Source organism: Papio anubis, chromosome 12 (assembly GCF_008728515.1).
Source record: "Papio anubis isolate 15944 chromosome 12, Panubis1.0, whole genome shotgun sequence".
Lineage (NCBI taxonomy): Eukaryota > Metazoa > Chordata > Mammalia > Primates > Cercopithecidae > Papio > Papio anubis.
In genome coordinates this window covers 82213366-82231117 of record NC_044987.1, presented here as the reverse complement: position 1 = coordinate 82231117, position 17752 = coordinate 82213366, and the positions used below count along the sequence as shown (strand labels likewise).

Here is a 17752-nt window from a genome sequence, read left to right as displayed (position 1 = left end):
TGAAACTGAAAAAGGTTACATCATTTTATTCTTTCTGTTCTCCACAATGCCAGGTAGTAAAGAACTGGTTAGTGATAAGCTAAACAACCCTCAGCATTCATACCTCCAGAGGTAGATACTTGAATTTTGGCCAGCAAGCATGGAGAGTCCTTATTGTTCAAACAGGGCATTTAGTAGAGAGACCACAAGAGTCATGTATTAATAGAAGTGGTAAATTACCTGTAGCATAAAGATGACTCTAGGCCCAGCCTAAAGATGCTTAAAAGCTTGTTTGAAAAAATCAGACTTATCTGCAAGTAACTGCCCACTGGAACAAAGACTACAAAATCCAGGTATTTAACATACATGATGTCTAGTATACAATAATAAATTTCTAGGCATGCCAAAAAGCAGGAAAACAAAACACAGGATTAGGAGAACACAAAATCAAAAGAAACTAAAACAGAAATGAAAAAAAATAGAATTAGAAAAAATTAATTTAAACATATATTACAAGTACGTTAACTATGCTCAGTAATTGAAACAAAAACATGAACAAAAAGAGAGGAATGAAATATTTAAAAAAGAAGTAAATGGAACTTTAAAAAATATCAAAAATTCAAAAATTCACTAAATTAAATTAACAGTATATTAAATACAAATAAAGAAGTCACTAAAATTGAAGATATAATAAATATAGCCAGAAAAACCCAAACTGAAGCAAAGATAAAAAAGAGTGGGAAAATGACTAGTGCTTCACTGACTTGTGAGACCATATCAACTGGTCTAACATATAAATAACTGGGTATGTCAGAACGAGTTGGGATGAGAATTTTAAAACCATTTTGTATTAGTCTGTTCTCACACTGCTAATAAAGATATAGCCGAGTATGGCTAATTTATAAAGAAAAGAAGTTTAATGGACTCACAGTTCCACATGGGTAGGGAGGCCTCACAACCATGGAGGAAGATGATGAAAGAGTAAAGCGACTTCTTACACAGTGGCAGGCAAGGGAGAGCTTGTGCAGAGGAACTCCCATCTATAAAACCATCAGGTCTCATGAGACTTATTCACTACACTGAGAACAGCACAGGAAAGACCTGCCTCCATGGTTCAATTATCTCCCACTGGGTCCCTCCCATAACATGTGGGAATTACGGGAGCTACAATTCAAGATGAGATTTGGGTGGGGTCACAAACTATATCATTCTGCCCCTGGTCCCTCCCAAATCTTATGTCCTCACATTTCAAAACCAACTATACCTTCCTAACAGTCCCCCAAAGTCTTAACTGATTTCACTATTAACTTAAAAGTCCACAGTCCAAAGTTCCATCTTAGACAAAATCCCTTCTGCCTAGGAGCCTGTAAAATCAAAAGCAATTTAGTTTGTTTCTAGATACAATGAGGGTATAGGCATTGGGAAAGTACCCATGCCAAATACAAGAAATTGGACAAAACAAGAGGCTAAAGGTTCAATGCAAGTCCAAAATCCAGAGCAGAAGTCAAATCTTAAAGCTCCAAAATGATCTTCATTGACTCCATGTCTCACATCCAGGTCATGCTGATGCAAGCGGTAGGTTCCAATGGTCTTACGCAGCTCCACCCCTGTGGCTTTGCAGGGTACAGCCCCCTCCTGGCTGCTTTCACAAGCTGGCATTGTCTGCAGCTTTTTCAGGCGCATGGTGAAAGCTGTCGATGGATCTACCATTCTGGGGCCTGCAGGACGGTGGCCCTCTTCTAACAGCTCCACTAGGTAGTACCCCAGTGGGGACTCTGTGGGTGCTTGCACCCTACATTTCCCTTCCTCACTGCCCTAGCAGAGGTTCTCCATGAGAGCTCCATCCCGGCAGCACCCCTCTGTCTGGACCTCCAGGCATTTCCATACATTTTCTGAAATCTAGGCAGAAGTTCCCAAACCTGAATTCTTGACTTGTGTGAACCCACAGACCCAAAACCACGTGTAAACCCACCAAGGCTTGGGGCTTGCACTCTCTGAAGCAATGATCTGAGCTCTATGTTGGCCCCTTTAAGCCACATCTGGAACACGAAGCACCAACTCCTGAGACTGCACGAAGCAGCAAGGCCCTGGACCTGGCCCACAAAACCATTTTTCCTCCTAGGCCTCCTGGCTTGTGATAGGTAGGGCTTCTGTGAAGACCTCTAACATACCCTGCAGACATGTTTCCCATTGTTTTGGCAATTAACATGTGGCTCCTCATTATTTATGTACATTTATCCAGCCAGCTTGAATTTCCCCTCAGAAAACAGTATTTTCTTTTCTATCTCATTGTCAGGCTGCAAATTTTCCAAACTCTTATCCTCTGCTTCTTCTTGAACGCTTACCACTTAGAAATTTCTTCTACTCAATATTCTAAATCATCTCTCTCAAATTCAACTTTCCACAGATCTCTAGGGCAGGGGCACAATGCCACAAGTCTCTCTGCATAGCAAGAGTGAGTTTTATTCTAGTTCTCAACAAGTTCCTCATTTCCATCTGAGACCACCTCAGCCTAGACCTTATTGTCCACATCAACATCAGCATTTTGGTCAAAGCCATTCCACAAGTCTCTAGGAAGTTCCAAACTTTCCACATCTTCCTGTCTTCTTCTGAGCCCTCTAAACTGTTCCAACTTCTGCATGTTATCCAGATCCAAAGTCGCTTTTACATTTTCAGGTACTTGTACAGCAGTACTCCACTCAACTGGTACCAATTTACTGTATTAGTCTGTTCTCACATTGCTAATAAAGATATACCTGAGACTGGGTAATTTATAGAGAAAAGAAGTTTAATGGACTCACAGTTTCACATGGCTGGAAAGGCCTCACAATCATGGCAGAGATGAAGGAAGAGAAAAGGAACTTCCTTTTCTCGTATTTGAGATGGAGTCTCACTGTGTTGCTCAGGATGGAGTACAATGGCACCACCTCAGCTAACTGCAGTCTGTCTTCTGGGTTCAAGTAATTATCGTGCCTCAGCCTCCCAAGTAGCTGGGACTACAGGCGTGTGCCACTACGTCTGTCTAATTTTTTTTTTTTTTTTTTAAGTAGAGACGGGGTTTCACCATATTGGCCAGGCTGATCTTGAACACCTAACCTCAAATAATCCGCCCGCCTTGGCCTCCCCAAGTGCTGGGGTTACAAGCATAAGCCACCATGCCTGGTCCTACAAAGGAACTTCTTACATGGTGGCAGGCAAGAGATAGCTTGTACAGGGGAACTCCCATTTGTAAAACCATCCGATCTCCTGAGACTTATTCACTACCATGAGAACAGCATGGTAAAGACCTGCCCCCATGACTCAATTATCTCCCACCAGATTCCATCCACAACTACACGTGGGAATTATAGGAGCTACAGTTCAAGATGAGATTTGGGTGAAGACACAGCCAAAACATATCACATTTCTAAAACATTTCCAAATTTGATGGAAATGAAACCCACAGATCCAAAATGCTGTAGAGAACACTACGCAAAACAAAGAATAAACCTGCTCAAGTTACCTTGTCATAAAATTTCTCAAAAACATTGAAAAGAGGAAAGAAAGCAGCAGGGGAGGGGCCACCTTAAATTCTAAGAAACAAAGTGTAAGATATGAATCCCTCTCTGGCTGCCCATGAATCATGGCTGATGTCTTTTGCACTGACATCCTCGGAGGAGGTAACCTTCCAGACTGGGGAGCTTGTCCATGGAAATGGACTGGACTCCATGATGTGCCCTGCAGACACTGATGTGACTCTGTCCATTACTGTCTCATGGATCTCAGCCTTACAGGTGGACAGAACATGAGTTACCATACCAGCAGCTGCAACTACTTGAGTCTTATTGGAGGCAAGAAAGCTGAAGTATGGGTAGGGCCAGTATTTTTTGTTTTTTCCTTTTACTTCTAGTTGACACATAATCGTACATATTTATAGACTACAGAGTGGTATTTTGATACATGTGCAAAACACGTATTTTCCATATTCTTGATTCTGTGGCACCCAGGACTTTGTAGAGCCACGGAGGGATTACCTTTTACAGGGTTACTTCTTAGAGGCAGTAAACAATTTGCTTGTGAGTAAGCTTTGATATTCAACCAATCCTGAGTCCACACTCTCACCCACCTCCTTTTATCAAGCTCCTGCAATCTGGGACACTGTGCCTCCAGTCGAGTCACCTCAGGGTCAGGGACTAACAACTAGGGGCCAACCTATAGCTGAGACCTCACTGAAATTATACAAGTTATTCAAACTATTTAATACTCAACTTGTTTAACTTGCTTACTTTTCTTCTCCGATTATTTTTTCCCAGGAAAACCACAATAGTCACCCTCCAGTGCTCTCTCTTCCTGTTCATTTTGTCTCTGTGCTTCCCTGAGTGGCCCTTAACAGCATGACATGCCTGCTAGTTCTTGGTGACTGTGATGTGACTATAATAAAAACATTTTCCTTCATGACAAACATTTTCATGTCTGTATGTCTTGCCATACCTGATTAAACAAAATCCCAGGTATATCTTAAAACTCCTTCATAAGATGAATTGGGGCATATTCCTTCTGCCTGTGTTTTCTGAAAATATTTGTACGAGATTGGTTTAATTTCTTAAACGTTTGTAGAAAACACCAGTGTACCCATCTGGGACTGGAAAATTGCTTATAGAAAGATTTTTAATTAAACATTCATTTATATATATAAATAATATATACATTTCAAATTATATATGTAAATATATATATTTAAAATATATATGTGTTCAGATTTTCAATTTTGATCACTTTTAACATTTCTGCTAATAGTTATTTGTGTCTTTTCTTTTTGATCACTCCATCTAGACTTTATTAATTGTATTAACCTTTAAAAATATAATTTAAAGCTGGGCATGGTGGCTCACGCCTGTAATCCCAGCACTTTGGGAGGCTGAGGCAGACAGATCACAAGGTCAGGAGATGGAGACCATCCTGGCCAACATGGTGAAACCTCGTCTCTACTAAAAATACAAAAATTAGCTGGGCATGGTGGCACGTGCCTGTAATCCCAGCTACTTGGGAGGCTGAGGCAGGAGAATCGCTTGAACCAGGGAGTCAGAGGTTGCAGTGAGCCAAGATTGTGCCACTGCACTCTAGCCTGGCGACAGAGTGAAACTCTATCTCAAAAAAAAAAAAATATATATATATATATATAAAAATATGTATACACACAAATATATATAAATATATGTATATATACACACAAATATATATAAATATATATGCATGTATACACACAAATGTGTATATATATATATAATTTAGAGCTTCATTTATTTCTTCTGTTATTTCTAGTTCATTTCTAGTCATATTTTCATAGTTCCTTCCTTCTACTTAACTTGGCTTAATTTACTCTTCTTTTCCTATTTTCATAATATACAACACAAGTTCAATTTCATATCTTTTTTCTCACTGAGAAGAGCTATATGTGTTCTTTTAAGCACAAATTTTAGCTGTATTCACAAATATAAAGTGCATTTTATACTGAATTTTTATTCATTACAAAGTATTTTCTAATTTCCATTGTGAGTTCTTCTTTGACCCATGTATTATTCACATCCTTGTTTAATTTCCAAATGTTAGCAACTTTCCAGATATGTGTGAGTGATTTTTTATTAATTTCATTTTTACCAAAGAACATATTCTGTATAACTTTAATCCTGTGAAATTTACTAAAACTTAATTTATGACTCAGCAGATGGTCTGTTTTTGTGTTGCAAGTTGCACTTGAGAGAGTATGTGTTCTATCGACATTGAGTGAAATATTTTATAAATGTCAATTAGGTCAAATTGTATGATAATGTTAAGTTTTCTGTATTTTTACTTATTTTCTTTTTGTCGTGTCAGCTTACAAGAGAGGAATGTTTATTTTCCAACTATATAATATGACTTATTCTGAACTATAATATGTTCTATTAATATAGCCATTTCACATTTTTCAGATTTATGTTTGCACAGTATTATTCCATCCTTTTATTTTTAACCTATAATTGTTCATACAGGCATACCTTATTTATTGTGCTTCACTTTATTGTGCCTGGCAGATACTGTTTTTGTTATAAATTGAAGGTCTGTGGGAACCCTGAATCAAGCAAGTCTATCAACACCATTTTCCCAAGAGCATGTGCTCACCTCTTGTCTCTGTGTCACATTTTGATAATTCTCACAATATTTCAAACTTTTTCATTATTATTATATTAGTTATGGTGACCTGCAATCAACGATCTTTCATAATACTGTTATAAATGTTTTCAGGTGCCATGAACCACACCCATATAAGATGATGAATTTAATCAATAAATGTATGTGTTGACTGCTCTACTGACCAGCCATTCCTCAATCTCACTCCCTCTTTTCACAACCTTCCTATTAACTGAGACAAAACAATATTGAAATTAGGTCAGTTAATATCCCTACAATGGTTTCTGAGTATTCACATGAAATAAAAAGCTACATGTCTCTCACTTTAAATCAAAAATAAAAAAAATTATTAATCTTAGTGAGGAAGGCATTGTGAAAGATTACAAAGGTCAAAAGCTATGCCTCTTGCACCAAAGAGTAAGCCAAGTTGTGAATGCAAATGTTTTAAAGGAAATTAAAAGTGCTACTTCAGTGAAGACGCAAATGATAAGAAAGTGAATCAGTATTATTGCTGATACAGAAAAGGTTTTAGTGGTCTGGATAGAAGATCAAACAAGCCACAATATTCCTTTACACCAAAGCCTATCCAAAGCAAGGTCCTAACTCATCAATTCTAAGAAAGCTAAGAGAGGTGAGGTAGCTGCGAAAGAAAAGTTTAAAGGTAGTAGAGGATGATGATACGTGAGGTTTAAGGAAAGGAGCTGACTTCATAACATAAAATATCATAAGATAGTGAAAGTAGGCGTCCAAAAATGTTATAGGTAGAGTCAGAGGACAGTAAACAACCTAAGCAGCCAAAAACGTCACTGCATGCATCATCATATTCTTTGATCAGACTCACAATGTGTTTACCCTCCTTATCCACAGTCATTTGAACCTCATGATAAATCTTATTTGAAGATTTTATGAACATTACATCATAATCCAATAAATAGTCTCTCTTCTGGCCAATATATCTCCATGGGTATAACATCCTGAGAAGGGTATAAATCAAATGCAAGGAATGCATGGTCCTCAGTGTCTAAATTGTTATAAACTTGTTAACAGTAGACAAATCTATTTTTCCTCCCACTTTTGTATTGCACCATATACTTGTATTTGGGAGAGAAAAGGTTTGTCACAGGAGAAGTCATATAATTCTACAGTGTGCTTTTTTTTTTTTCTTTCCTGTCCCTTGGTGGAACTCCCTATGGCCAAGGGCCTTCACAGTCAAAAGACAAATAGTTAATTAATTGTTCTAAACCACATAGGAATGGATATGGACAGACATTTGTTACTTCTTAAAATTATTATTTTAAGTAAAAAAGCCAACAACAAAACAAAACAAAAAAAAGTTACAAGACAGACTTATTTTTAACTTCTATGTGTTGAGCTACTGTGAGCTTGGTTTTTGTTACAGACTTATAGTAGTTAGCCTTATATACCAAACATAAGCATTGTTCTGAGAAATATAGATACATAGATAGATAGATAGATAGACAGACAGACAGACAGACAGATAGATAGATAGATAGATAGATAGATGGTGTTATACCCAGGAGGCTTTGTTACAAGGTATTTTTATCCTGTTAGTAAAGAATTTCCTTTAATTCTATAGTAAGCAGAAAATTTTTATGGTTGGGGTGGATGCAAAAGTGACACATAATAGCTTAGAAGGCAACTAAACTTGTTTTACCAGCTGTTTAGGCATTTTTATACTCCCTTCTTGATTTGGAGGATTTGACCTTAACCTAATTTTTTCACTGAAAGCTGGCCCTTACAATCTTATGCACCCACCTTTTCTCCAACAGTCGAGGCAGCTTGTACAGTTTTGGCAGCAGAATATTAGCAGTGAAACAGGTCCAGGCCCAGTGGGATACAAAAAGACGGAGATTCATATCTCTGGTTTTCAAAATACCATGATTTTGGTTTCCTTGGATGTAAAACAAGGAGAGATAATTAACATTTATAGTTTGACAATTATAAGAGTAATTCATATATCAGAATAGAAAAAGGAACCTATTACATTAGGGCACTAACTAAAAATATGAAGAAAAATTATAACTTGATGCTTTCTAGAGGATTCTTGTAGCCAAGAATTAATGATCTAATCTGTTCTCAAAAAGTTAGGGATGAAATCTAGTATTAAGTGTTATGTCTTACCCTTGAAACATTTTTTAGCTGCCCTTTTTATCAAACAAAAAATTATAGCAAGGCCAATTTGTGTGCGAGGTAAGTTTTAGGCTTATGATGCTTGCCTGAATAGCTGCATAAAATGCAGCAAGAATTGATTGGCCATATAGACTCCTTTTGAGTTGGTTTTGCTGAAAGTTTACCTAAAAATAGGATACTTTAGTTTCAGTCTTGGTAAAATATCCAATGTCTCCAATTGTTTGAAAAAAAAAATTGTAATTGAACTTATGCAGACAACTACATTGTCATAACATTCAATCTGAATTTTGGAGGACTCAGAAAGGTAAATTTGCTTAAAAAAAATTTTATCCAAAAAACTTAAAATATTTTTTGACCCTTTTTAAACCAGAGCCACAGCTTTTAAAACAAGTGTTTGTTTGCCTTGGAAATGCCATTTACAAAACAAACAGCTCCTGAGAACTATTAGGCAATGTAGAATTTAGCAGCTCCTCACAATTAGTCCTAGAAAAGAGGCTCTTTGCTTATTAGGTAGCAAGATTTTGTGTAAGCCATTTTTATTTTACCATGGAACTCTTTTGGGAAACATTATTTCCATTATCATAGGCGTAGCTTCAGTTAATATTTCATAGCAAGGCAGTAAATGCCCTATCAAGTAGAAATTGCCTAGTTTGGTCATCGTCAGTGAAAGGTACTCACAGTTTTTTCCATCAGCCCCGATAAAAGCTCCACATTAAAGGGCTATGCAGCAGAGGAAAGCGTTACCCTATATTTGTGGGCTTTTACTAGTTTCTATTTAGTGTGTTTAAATAACATTTTTAAATAAATAAATTTAGTAAATGTTTAAATAACATTTCCTAAAGAGCTGATTTATATGTCTTCAGTTTGTATAGTACTAGAAAAGGGAAAAACATCCCCCAGGTAGATATAATACCCATTTTCATAAGACTTTTCAGTAAAAGGGGGTTACAACTACCTTACATAAAGCTAGTTTAAACATCTTAAAATCTATAATTCTATTAAACTGCATGTTTTTATGTTCAGGTCTCAGGAACCCTTTTTTACCCCCAGACCATTTTACTTTTTCTGGTGAAAAGGGTTTGGTTTCCCAGCACGGAGTTACATCTATAAGACCTATGAGGGACCGCAGATTTGATAAGCCTTCTTAAACAGTCCTGTCATTCTGTCACAGAGGCACCCATGTAAAAGGGGTCCCCTTAACCCCCAAATTTACCATGACCTAGGTAATAGGCATATTTGGCACGAGGATATCCCAGTTATCATAAAGCTAGTCCAACATGGCTTGCATATGAAGCATATTAACTGCTTCATCTGCGGTACTTCACTTGGTATTTTATAGGGAGAGTGGGGCAATCCCCTTCTCAGTGCAAACAAACCTTACAATGGCATTATCTGGCCCACTAGGCTGATTGCTTTCTTAGGAATAACCTCCCATGCATTTGGAACACATATACTCAGTGATTGTTCAGTAAAAAGCTGTGGTCTTACATTAATCCAAACAAGCTCTTAAATTCTATAGCATTTAAAATTAATACTTTTGTCCTTAGAGTGTTTATTTTTGTAATCCACTATAGTAAAGATGTTTTTGAAGAAGTTGAATGATACCAATCTACAAAACGGAACAACTGCTTTACATTACACCCTTTGGTTTTAAATAGTTACTTGGTTTTATCCTTCCCCCATATCGACCATTTTCTTGGTAACCACAGGGCTCACAGTTTTGTTGCCCTGTTTTTTTGTTTTTTTTTTTTAACTTATTTAGTTTTATCTGTATATTTTCCTTTTTTTATAAAGTAACTCTTAGTTTCTTAACCAAAAAAACTTAAGATTTTTTGAAAATTGACATTCTTGTGTTTATAAAATTTTAACAAAAGCATACTTTATGCTTCTACTACTTTAACTTTTTAGTAACCCAAATTTCCAGTGGGGAAAAACTGAGGGTTTAAATATGACTTTAAGATTTTTAAATTACTGAAGAGTTTTGAGATTAAACTCACCGAAGTCATTTTACCAAAGATATCAACATTATGTGAATTAAAAGGCATCTGAGCTAGCTTCTACCAATTTGATAAGCACTTACATTTTTTAAGTTACTCCATCAGAGCTCTTTTATGTAGCTTGGTGGTGAAATATCACTTCCACATGACAAATATAAATATAGGAATATAACAGGCATGCAAAATAAAAATCATGTTCAAAAGTTACTTTATTTGCCGGTTTTCAAAAAAAAAAAAAAAATTTCCCTTACTTTAGATAATTAGTAAAAGTTACAGGAACCAACAAAAGGTGAAGGAAAGAGCCATCATTTTAGGCCTTTTCAAAAGAGAAAGAGTGGCGCTTTTAAGATATCAATCTGAAGAATGTTAAAGAGGAGATTATAGAATTAAAAAACTTAAAAATTTCCTGCATTAAAAATAAGTCAACATTTGTAATAAAATATTGTTTTAATCAATTATTTAGTTTTGTATTAGTGCATTTTTAAATATTAAAGACTCATCTCTAGAAATATTATAGTTTCTTTTTAATTATAGCCAACTGAATTATACAACCCCTTAAAAATTCTTTTTACTAACCATATTACAACTTACACAGACCACTCACAGTAGTTAGACTTTCTGTTTTGCCCTAAATATCTCTCTTTCTTGAACAACCCAGTTGTTTTATTTTAGGGCAAAAGTTCACCACACAAGATTCTTTCTTACATAAAATTACTTTCCTTTTTACCTCCTTTACCAAAAATACCTCTTCATATCTTTACCTTCCTTTATATCTCTTATTTCCTGATTCCTTTACCTTGTTTCATACATAACCCTTAAATAAGCTTTGAATTAGATGAAGATATTTTACCTTCAATAAGAACACTAAAAATGTTTTTTTATATTTTTTAATTTGGAAATTACCCAGATAGTTAATATCAAATAACCTTAGATCCTAAATTATGACACGTTTGTTCATAAGTATTTATTCCATTACACTTAACTGATTAATAGTTTACCTAGATTATTTATAAAAACTGTGATAGCTAGTATTTAGAGTTATTTTCCTATTAACCATTTTTATAGCTTAATTTCAGGTATTTACTTAAATAATAACACTTATTAATTTTAAGGGTATTTATACCAAAAACTCAGGATTTAGCTGTTTTCTTTCAGCCAACAATATTTTATAAGCATATACAAGCAAAGATCATTCTTTCTTGGACTGGGTTTTACAGTTTATAACCCTTATGGCAAATCTGATAGTATTCTGCAGGAATAAACATGAAACTACTTGATCAATAAATGCAAACAAAATGCTAACATTGCTGATATTATTTTACCAATAGTTTTAAAGCCACCTTATTTATTAAAGATTTTACTTATGTCATGCAAATTCGAAAAAACATTTTACTACTCTTTTTTTTAAGCCTCTGATTTAAGCACTTTTACCTATTTTATCTATATTTTAGTAGTGAAACACTGTATGCATGACATAAATACATGGACATATCTAGGCATGCCGATAGAGGTACATTTATAGATTCATAAAGACTTCCTTTTCATTTTTTTTTTCAATTTTAGACTTTCAAATTCTTGATAACATGTTGCACCACCTAAGTAGTTTTCAGTTAAAAAGACCTAAATTTGCATATTAAAGGAAACAACTCAGGTGACAATCAGCAAAATTTACATAATAAGGTACAGAAAGAAAAAGTTTGGTACGCTAAAGGAAAATTAAAATGAATTCATCTGCCAATTAAACATAAAATTATAGAATTTATGAAGGCCTTCAAATACATAGACACATATATACATACATACACATACACATACACACACAAAGATCCTATAGATTTACTTTAGTACTTTGGCCATGAGATGAATATAAATTCGCCAGTTTGCAAAAAAACAGTTAGATCCAAACAGTGGGTTTTTTTTTTTTTTTCTTTCTCAGTCCACCAGATTTAAAGCAGACAGAAAATAGAGAAAGAGAACTTAAGACCTCTATAGTTTGCAGGTCGACCTTAGGGCTCTTTTTCCTTAAAGTAATATGTGCACAAAGACCATATTACTTCTATTTTACATAAACTCTGGAAAGTAGAGTTGCCACAAAACCTATGGAGTGCTCAAAAGGGGGTCATTCTCCTTGTTTATTTCCATATTCTTAGTGAATTTATTTCCTACTTTTTTTTTTAAGGAGGAACTGATGAGCCGTGGATGAAAACGACAGTTCAGTTCCTCACTCAAACATGCACGGACAAGCCAAATTGAGATTAATTCTGAGAGAAAAGCAATTGAGGAGACCCTTTAGAAATGCATCTCTGAACTCAAATTGGGATCCTAAAGCAACAAATTCCTAGGAGAACAAAACAGCTCGGATAAATCAAGGACTATCAACCAAAACTGGAGGTCCGAGGCGCAGGAGGACTCACCAGTTCCACAGGAGGAGAAGCTCAAACTTGGTGAGGCTTCAGTGGGCTCCAGCTGGTACCTTAGCTCTGGTTTTGGGATACACCTTCGGGATCCAGAGTCTTCTCTGAGGCCCCGTGTGTTTGGGCGCCATATTATTGTCGACAAAAAGAGTCAAACTCTGTAAATTATTTGAAGAGATTTATTCTGAGCCAAATATGAGTGACCACGGCCCGAGACACAGCCTTCGGCAAGTCCTGAGAACCCAAGGTGGTTCGGGCGCAGCTTGGTTTTATACATTTTAGGGAGGTATGAGACATCAATCAAATACATTTAAGAAATACATTGGTTTGGTCCAGAAAGGCAGAACAGCTCAAAGCAAGAGCTTCCGGGCTATAGGTAAATTTAAACATTTTCTGGTTGACAATTGGTTGAGTTTGTCTGAAGACCTGCGATAGATAGAAAGGGAATGTTCAGGTTAAGATAAAGATTGTGGAGATCAAAGTTCTTTTGAAGCCTTATAGTGGCTGCCCTTAGAGACAACAGATGGCCAGTGTTTCCTATTCAGATCTTAGTTAATCTCTTTAGGATTGGGAGGATCTGGAAGAAAAATATCTAGCTGTGTTAATAGAGATTCTTTACAGCTGCACATTTTCCCCCACAAAGAAAAGCTTTGGAGGGTCATTTCAAAATATGGCAAAGAAACATGTTTTTGAGTAACATACTTTGATTTTTTTCCTTGTCTTGTAATGTTATGCCAGAGTTATGTTGGAAAGTAAATCATGATATATAGGATTAAATAAAATCCATCTGATGAGAATTTATGATTTGTAGGGCATGACTCCCCAGACCCCTTAGATAGGGATTTGGGCAAGATAAAAAAAGTCAGAGTTTAGTCCTCATTCCATACATGTAAAATATAAATCAGTTATTCCATTTTTAGGTAGTCAAGACAAAAAAAACTTCACACAAATAACTGCACACAAATATTCATGGAGCTTTGTTCATAATGTCCTGAAAAGGCTCAAAGGAGCCCATACATCCATGAATAGGTAAATTGACTTTTGGGGGGTTTTGGGGTTGTTGTTATTGTTTGTTTTGAGATGGGGTCCCACTCTGTTGCCCAGGCTGGAGTGCAGTGGTGTGATCACGGTTCACTCCAACCTCGACTTCCTTGGGCTCATGTGTTTCTCCCACCTCAGCCTCCCCAGTCACTGGGACTACAGGCACACACGACCGTAGTCAGCTATTTTTTGTATTTTTTGTAGAAATGGGGTCTCCCCACGTTGCCCAGGCTGGTCTCAACCTCCTGGGCTCGAGTGATCCTACCTCTTCACCCTCCCGAGTAGCTGATACTACAGGCAAGAGCCACTGTGCCCCCTGGTAAATTAACTTTTTAAATGTAGCATACTTATAACAATGTAATATTAAGAAACAGACACACAATAACACTGATGAATTTCAGAAACTTTATGTAGAAGGAGCAGAGCCAGACAAAAGAAGCACTTATGATATATTTCCATTTCTATGAAATTTTAGATAATGTGTAGTTAATTAATAGAGACAGAAAACAAATCAATATTTGTCGTGGGCTAGAGGTCAATGGGTGGTTGTTTGGAAAGTGGCACAGGGTAACCTTGAAGAGTAAAGGAAATGCTGTATACCTTCTTATGGTGTTTACAAGAGCACATATAATTGTCAAAAACTCTAATATCAAAGAAAATTTGCACCTGACAGAGTTAAACAGGAACAAAAGACTTTATTTAAGACCACTGTAATAGGGCACAGAAAGAGGGCTCCATGCCACTGAAAAAAAAAAAAAGCAGAGAGATTTTAAGCACAGAGTGGAAAAAATCACAGAGGGGAGAGATTTTAAGCACAGAGTGGAAAAGTACTGTATGTTGGTCAATAGAGTTAGACCATCTGTGTTGGCTGATTGGTGCTTAGGGAAGTCAGGCTCCTACTCTCCCACAGAGATTAGGAGATAAGAAAAGGTTCTACCTTTTGCATTTCAAAGAGATGGCACCTAGGTTTTTGAGAAAGATGGTTCTGCATTGTAGAACTGATAAGAGGCCAGAAGATTTACATCTTAAAGGAGCAGAGAAAATGTACACTTTGCAAGTTTTTTTAAAGTGAATGGTCTAAAAATAGGGAAGTCAGAGGCCAACAATCAGGAAGAACCCTGTCTAAAGGTTAGTCAGGCAGTGGGAAACATTAGGCTATCTTGGTCAGTGACTGTATCTGCACTGTTTTTTTGTATACATAATACCTATGATAAAGTTTAATTTATAAATTAGGTTCAGTAAGAGATTAACAAAAACTAATAAAACAATTATAATAATATGCCATTATCACTAATCTTGCACTTGGATCATTAATATGTAAAATAAGGGTTACTGGAACACCAGCACCATAATACCAGAATGGTTAATGTGACAACTGAGATAGCTACTAAGTGACTAATGGGCAAGTAGCTTAGACACCGTGGATATGCAGGACAAAGGGATGATTCACACCATTCACATCCTGGGTGTGATGGATTAGGACAGCCTAAGATTTGATAAGATACTTAGAAGGCAAGCAATTTATAATTTATAAATTATTTCTGGAATTTTCCATTTAATATTTTTGGACCTCAGTTGACCATGCAGTTGACAATATATGCAAAACATTTATTGTATATTTCATTTATGTAACTTAAAGATTATAGTGATATTAATGTTGAATAAACTGAAACTTTACCAAATCAGGAAAGGAAAGCACTACTGTACACCTAAAGTAGATGTGTTAATTGTATTTTATATCTCATAAAGTTTATTAAAAATAAAAATCAATAAACCATGGAAAGTGTTGGGGAAATAATTATGTCATGGAAAGTGTTTTGATAATAATTAAAACCAAAATCCCCACAAACGCAGGAAAGAAACAGTTTTATCACTGAATAAGCATTAAACCAATTGTGATTTCTATCAGAAGCAATCTACTAAAGAGTTTGCAATGAAAAAATTCTTCACCATTTTTATATAGCCTGGCAGATACAATCCACTACACACATATTAATTGTTTTTATCTAAAGAAAATCTAAAGGAAAGAATAACACTTGTATCTCTTGACAAGCAGAAAGCTCCATCTTGAAGCCAAGGGCCTAGACAGTAAACTACCATGAAGACGGGGAGACAGGTGCCACTCTTGGATGTTTTCATTTCTAAGAGAAAGCCAATAGGCCTCCAAAGACATTCGGAGGATGCAAAACTGGCAAGAGACTTATTTAGGTAGATTCCTTCCTTCCTTCCTTCCTTCCTTCCTTCCTTCCTTCCTTCCTTCCTTCCTTCCTCCCTCCCTCCCTCCCTCCCTCCCTCCTTCCGATGCAAAACTGGCAAGAGACTTACTTAGATTCCTTCCTTCCTTCCTCCCTCCCTCCCTCCCTCTTACTTTCAACTGAATCTACTGGCACAAGCTAGGCTCACTGCAACCTCCGCCTCCCGGGTTCAAGAGATTCTCCCTGCTCAGCCTCCCGTGTAGCTGGGATTACAGGCACCCACCACCACGCCTCGCAAAGTCTTGTATTTTTAGTAGAGAAAGGGTTTCCCCACGTTGGTCAGGCTGGCCTTGAACTCCTGACCTCAGATGATCCAACCACCTTGGCCTCCAAAAGTACAGGCGTGAGTCACTGAGCCTGGCCTGCTTTTTTTTTTTTTTTCTTTTTTCCCCATACATTTCAGTGAGACAGAGATAGAGCTTACAATTTCAAGTTTTCTAAACACAATGCTAAAGAGGAGGTGGGTAGTTATCTTTCTCTTTTTGCAACAGAGAACCTTCACAGATTTTTATTTACCCTTAGAAAGCGCCCATGCAGTCGAATAATAGTTTTAAAAAAGCATCATCCCCTATTATTTAAGGAATAAACTACCGTTTCCTTCTATAATATGGAAGAATTTAAAAAACATTATGGCTTTTGCAAAACATATCGTATATTTCATTTATGTAAAACTTAAAGACTATAGTGATATTATTTATGCAAAACTTAAAGACTAAAGTGGTATTAAACAAATTAATAGTTTCCTGGATCTAGGTATAGGATAGAGTATTGAATGGGATTGGGTATAATAGAAGATTTTTGGATGATGGAAAACTTACATATCTTGAATGTGGTGATCACATGTTTGTTAAAACCAAGTGAACTCTACAATCAAAATAAGTGCATAATATTATATGTAAATTATATATCTATAAAAAATTAACCAGTAAGAATATATATCAAAAAGTTGACAATGGTTTTGAGATGCTGTCACTATACATCCTACCTTTTTGTAATGTTTGAAAATTTTCCAATAAGCAGAAATAACCAATAGAATGCAAAAATAAAATAAAATAAAAGCATTTGCGTGGGGACGAGGTCAGTAACCTCAGTATCACCTGTGGGTTTACTGGAACTGAACCTCAGGTCCCACCTTATACTCACTAAATCAGCATGTAAATTTTAACTAGTTGCCCAGGTGATTCTCATACTTATTAAAATTTGAGAAGAATGTCATTAAAATATTTCTCAATAGATGAAACTTTATTATTTCTCTCGGAGGGATAAGTGACTCCTAAATACCAGAAACTAGTGGAAATCTCAACTAATGCCACATTTATGACGCTAGATTCATCGTCATAATAATGGATTTTATATTCTGCCCTCTGTTCTGGTATAGCATTGTCACTAAGGGAGCAAAAGGTACTGATGTTGACTTGGAATTTGGGCTTTAATTTCTAGGACACCAGAGTCCCATCTCATAAAAAAGGTAGCATGAACTACCCAGAGTTGTGCCACTTACTCATTTGTAAATGGTAAGGTAAGGCTAGCAGGAAGAGCTTTGGAACCGTAGCGAAGCTTTTCCATCCCTTCCCTGCGTTGCTACCCACAGCAGGTGCTTCCTGGAACCTAGGCTTTGGCCACAAGCCCTGCGCTCTCGGGGCGGGGCTACGCGGGGCTGTGGGTGAGGAAGGGGCAATGCCTTATGGGGACGCGGCTGAGCTGTGGGGACTGCTTGGTGTCGCGAGAAGAGGGGGGCGGTGTCGCGAGAAGAGGGGGGCGTTGCCGC

At 36.5% G+C, this 17752-nt stretch overlaps 1 long non-coding RNA gene across 1 annotated transcript in view; it reads right to left on the bottom strand.

The window, feature by feature from the left end:
• The window catches only part of LOC108581944, a 24844-nt gene extending 7092 nt beyond the window's left edge, over nt 1-17752 (bottom strand). Inside the window, exons 1-2 of the long non-coding RNA XR_001894889.3 lie at nt 17486-17752; nt 7903-8038 (exon numbers count right to left, since the gene is read on the bottom strand). This is a non-coding gene — a long non-coding RNA (uncharacterized LOC108581944). The remainder of the gene's footprint in view (nt 1-7902; nt 8039-17485) is intronic.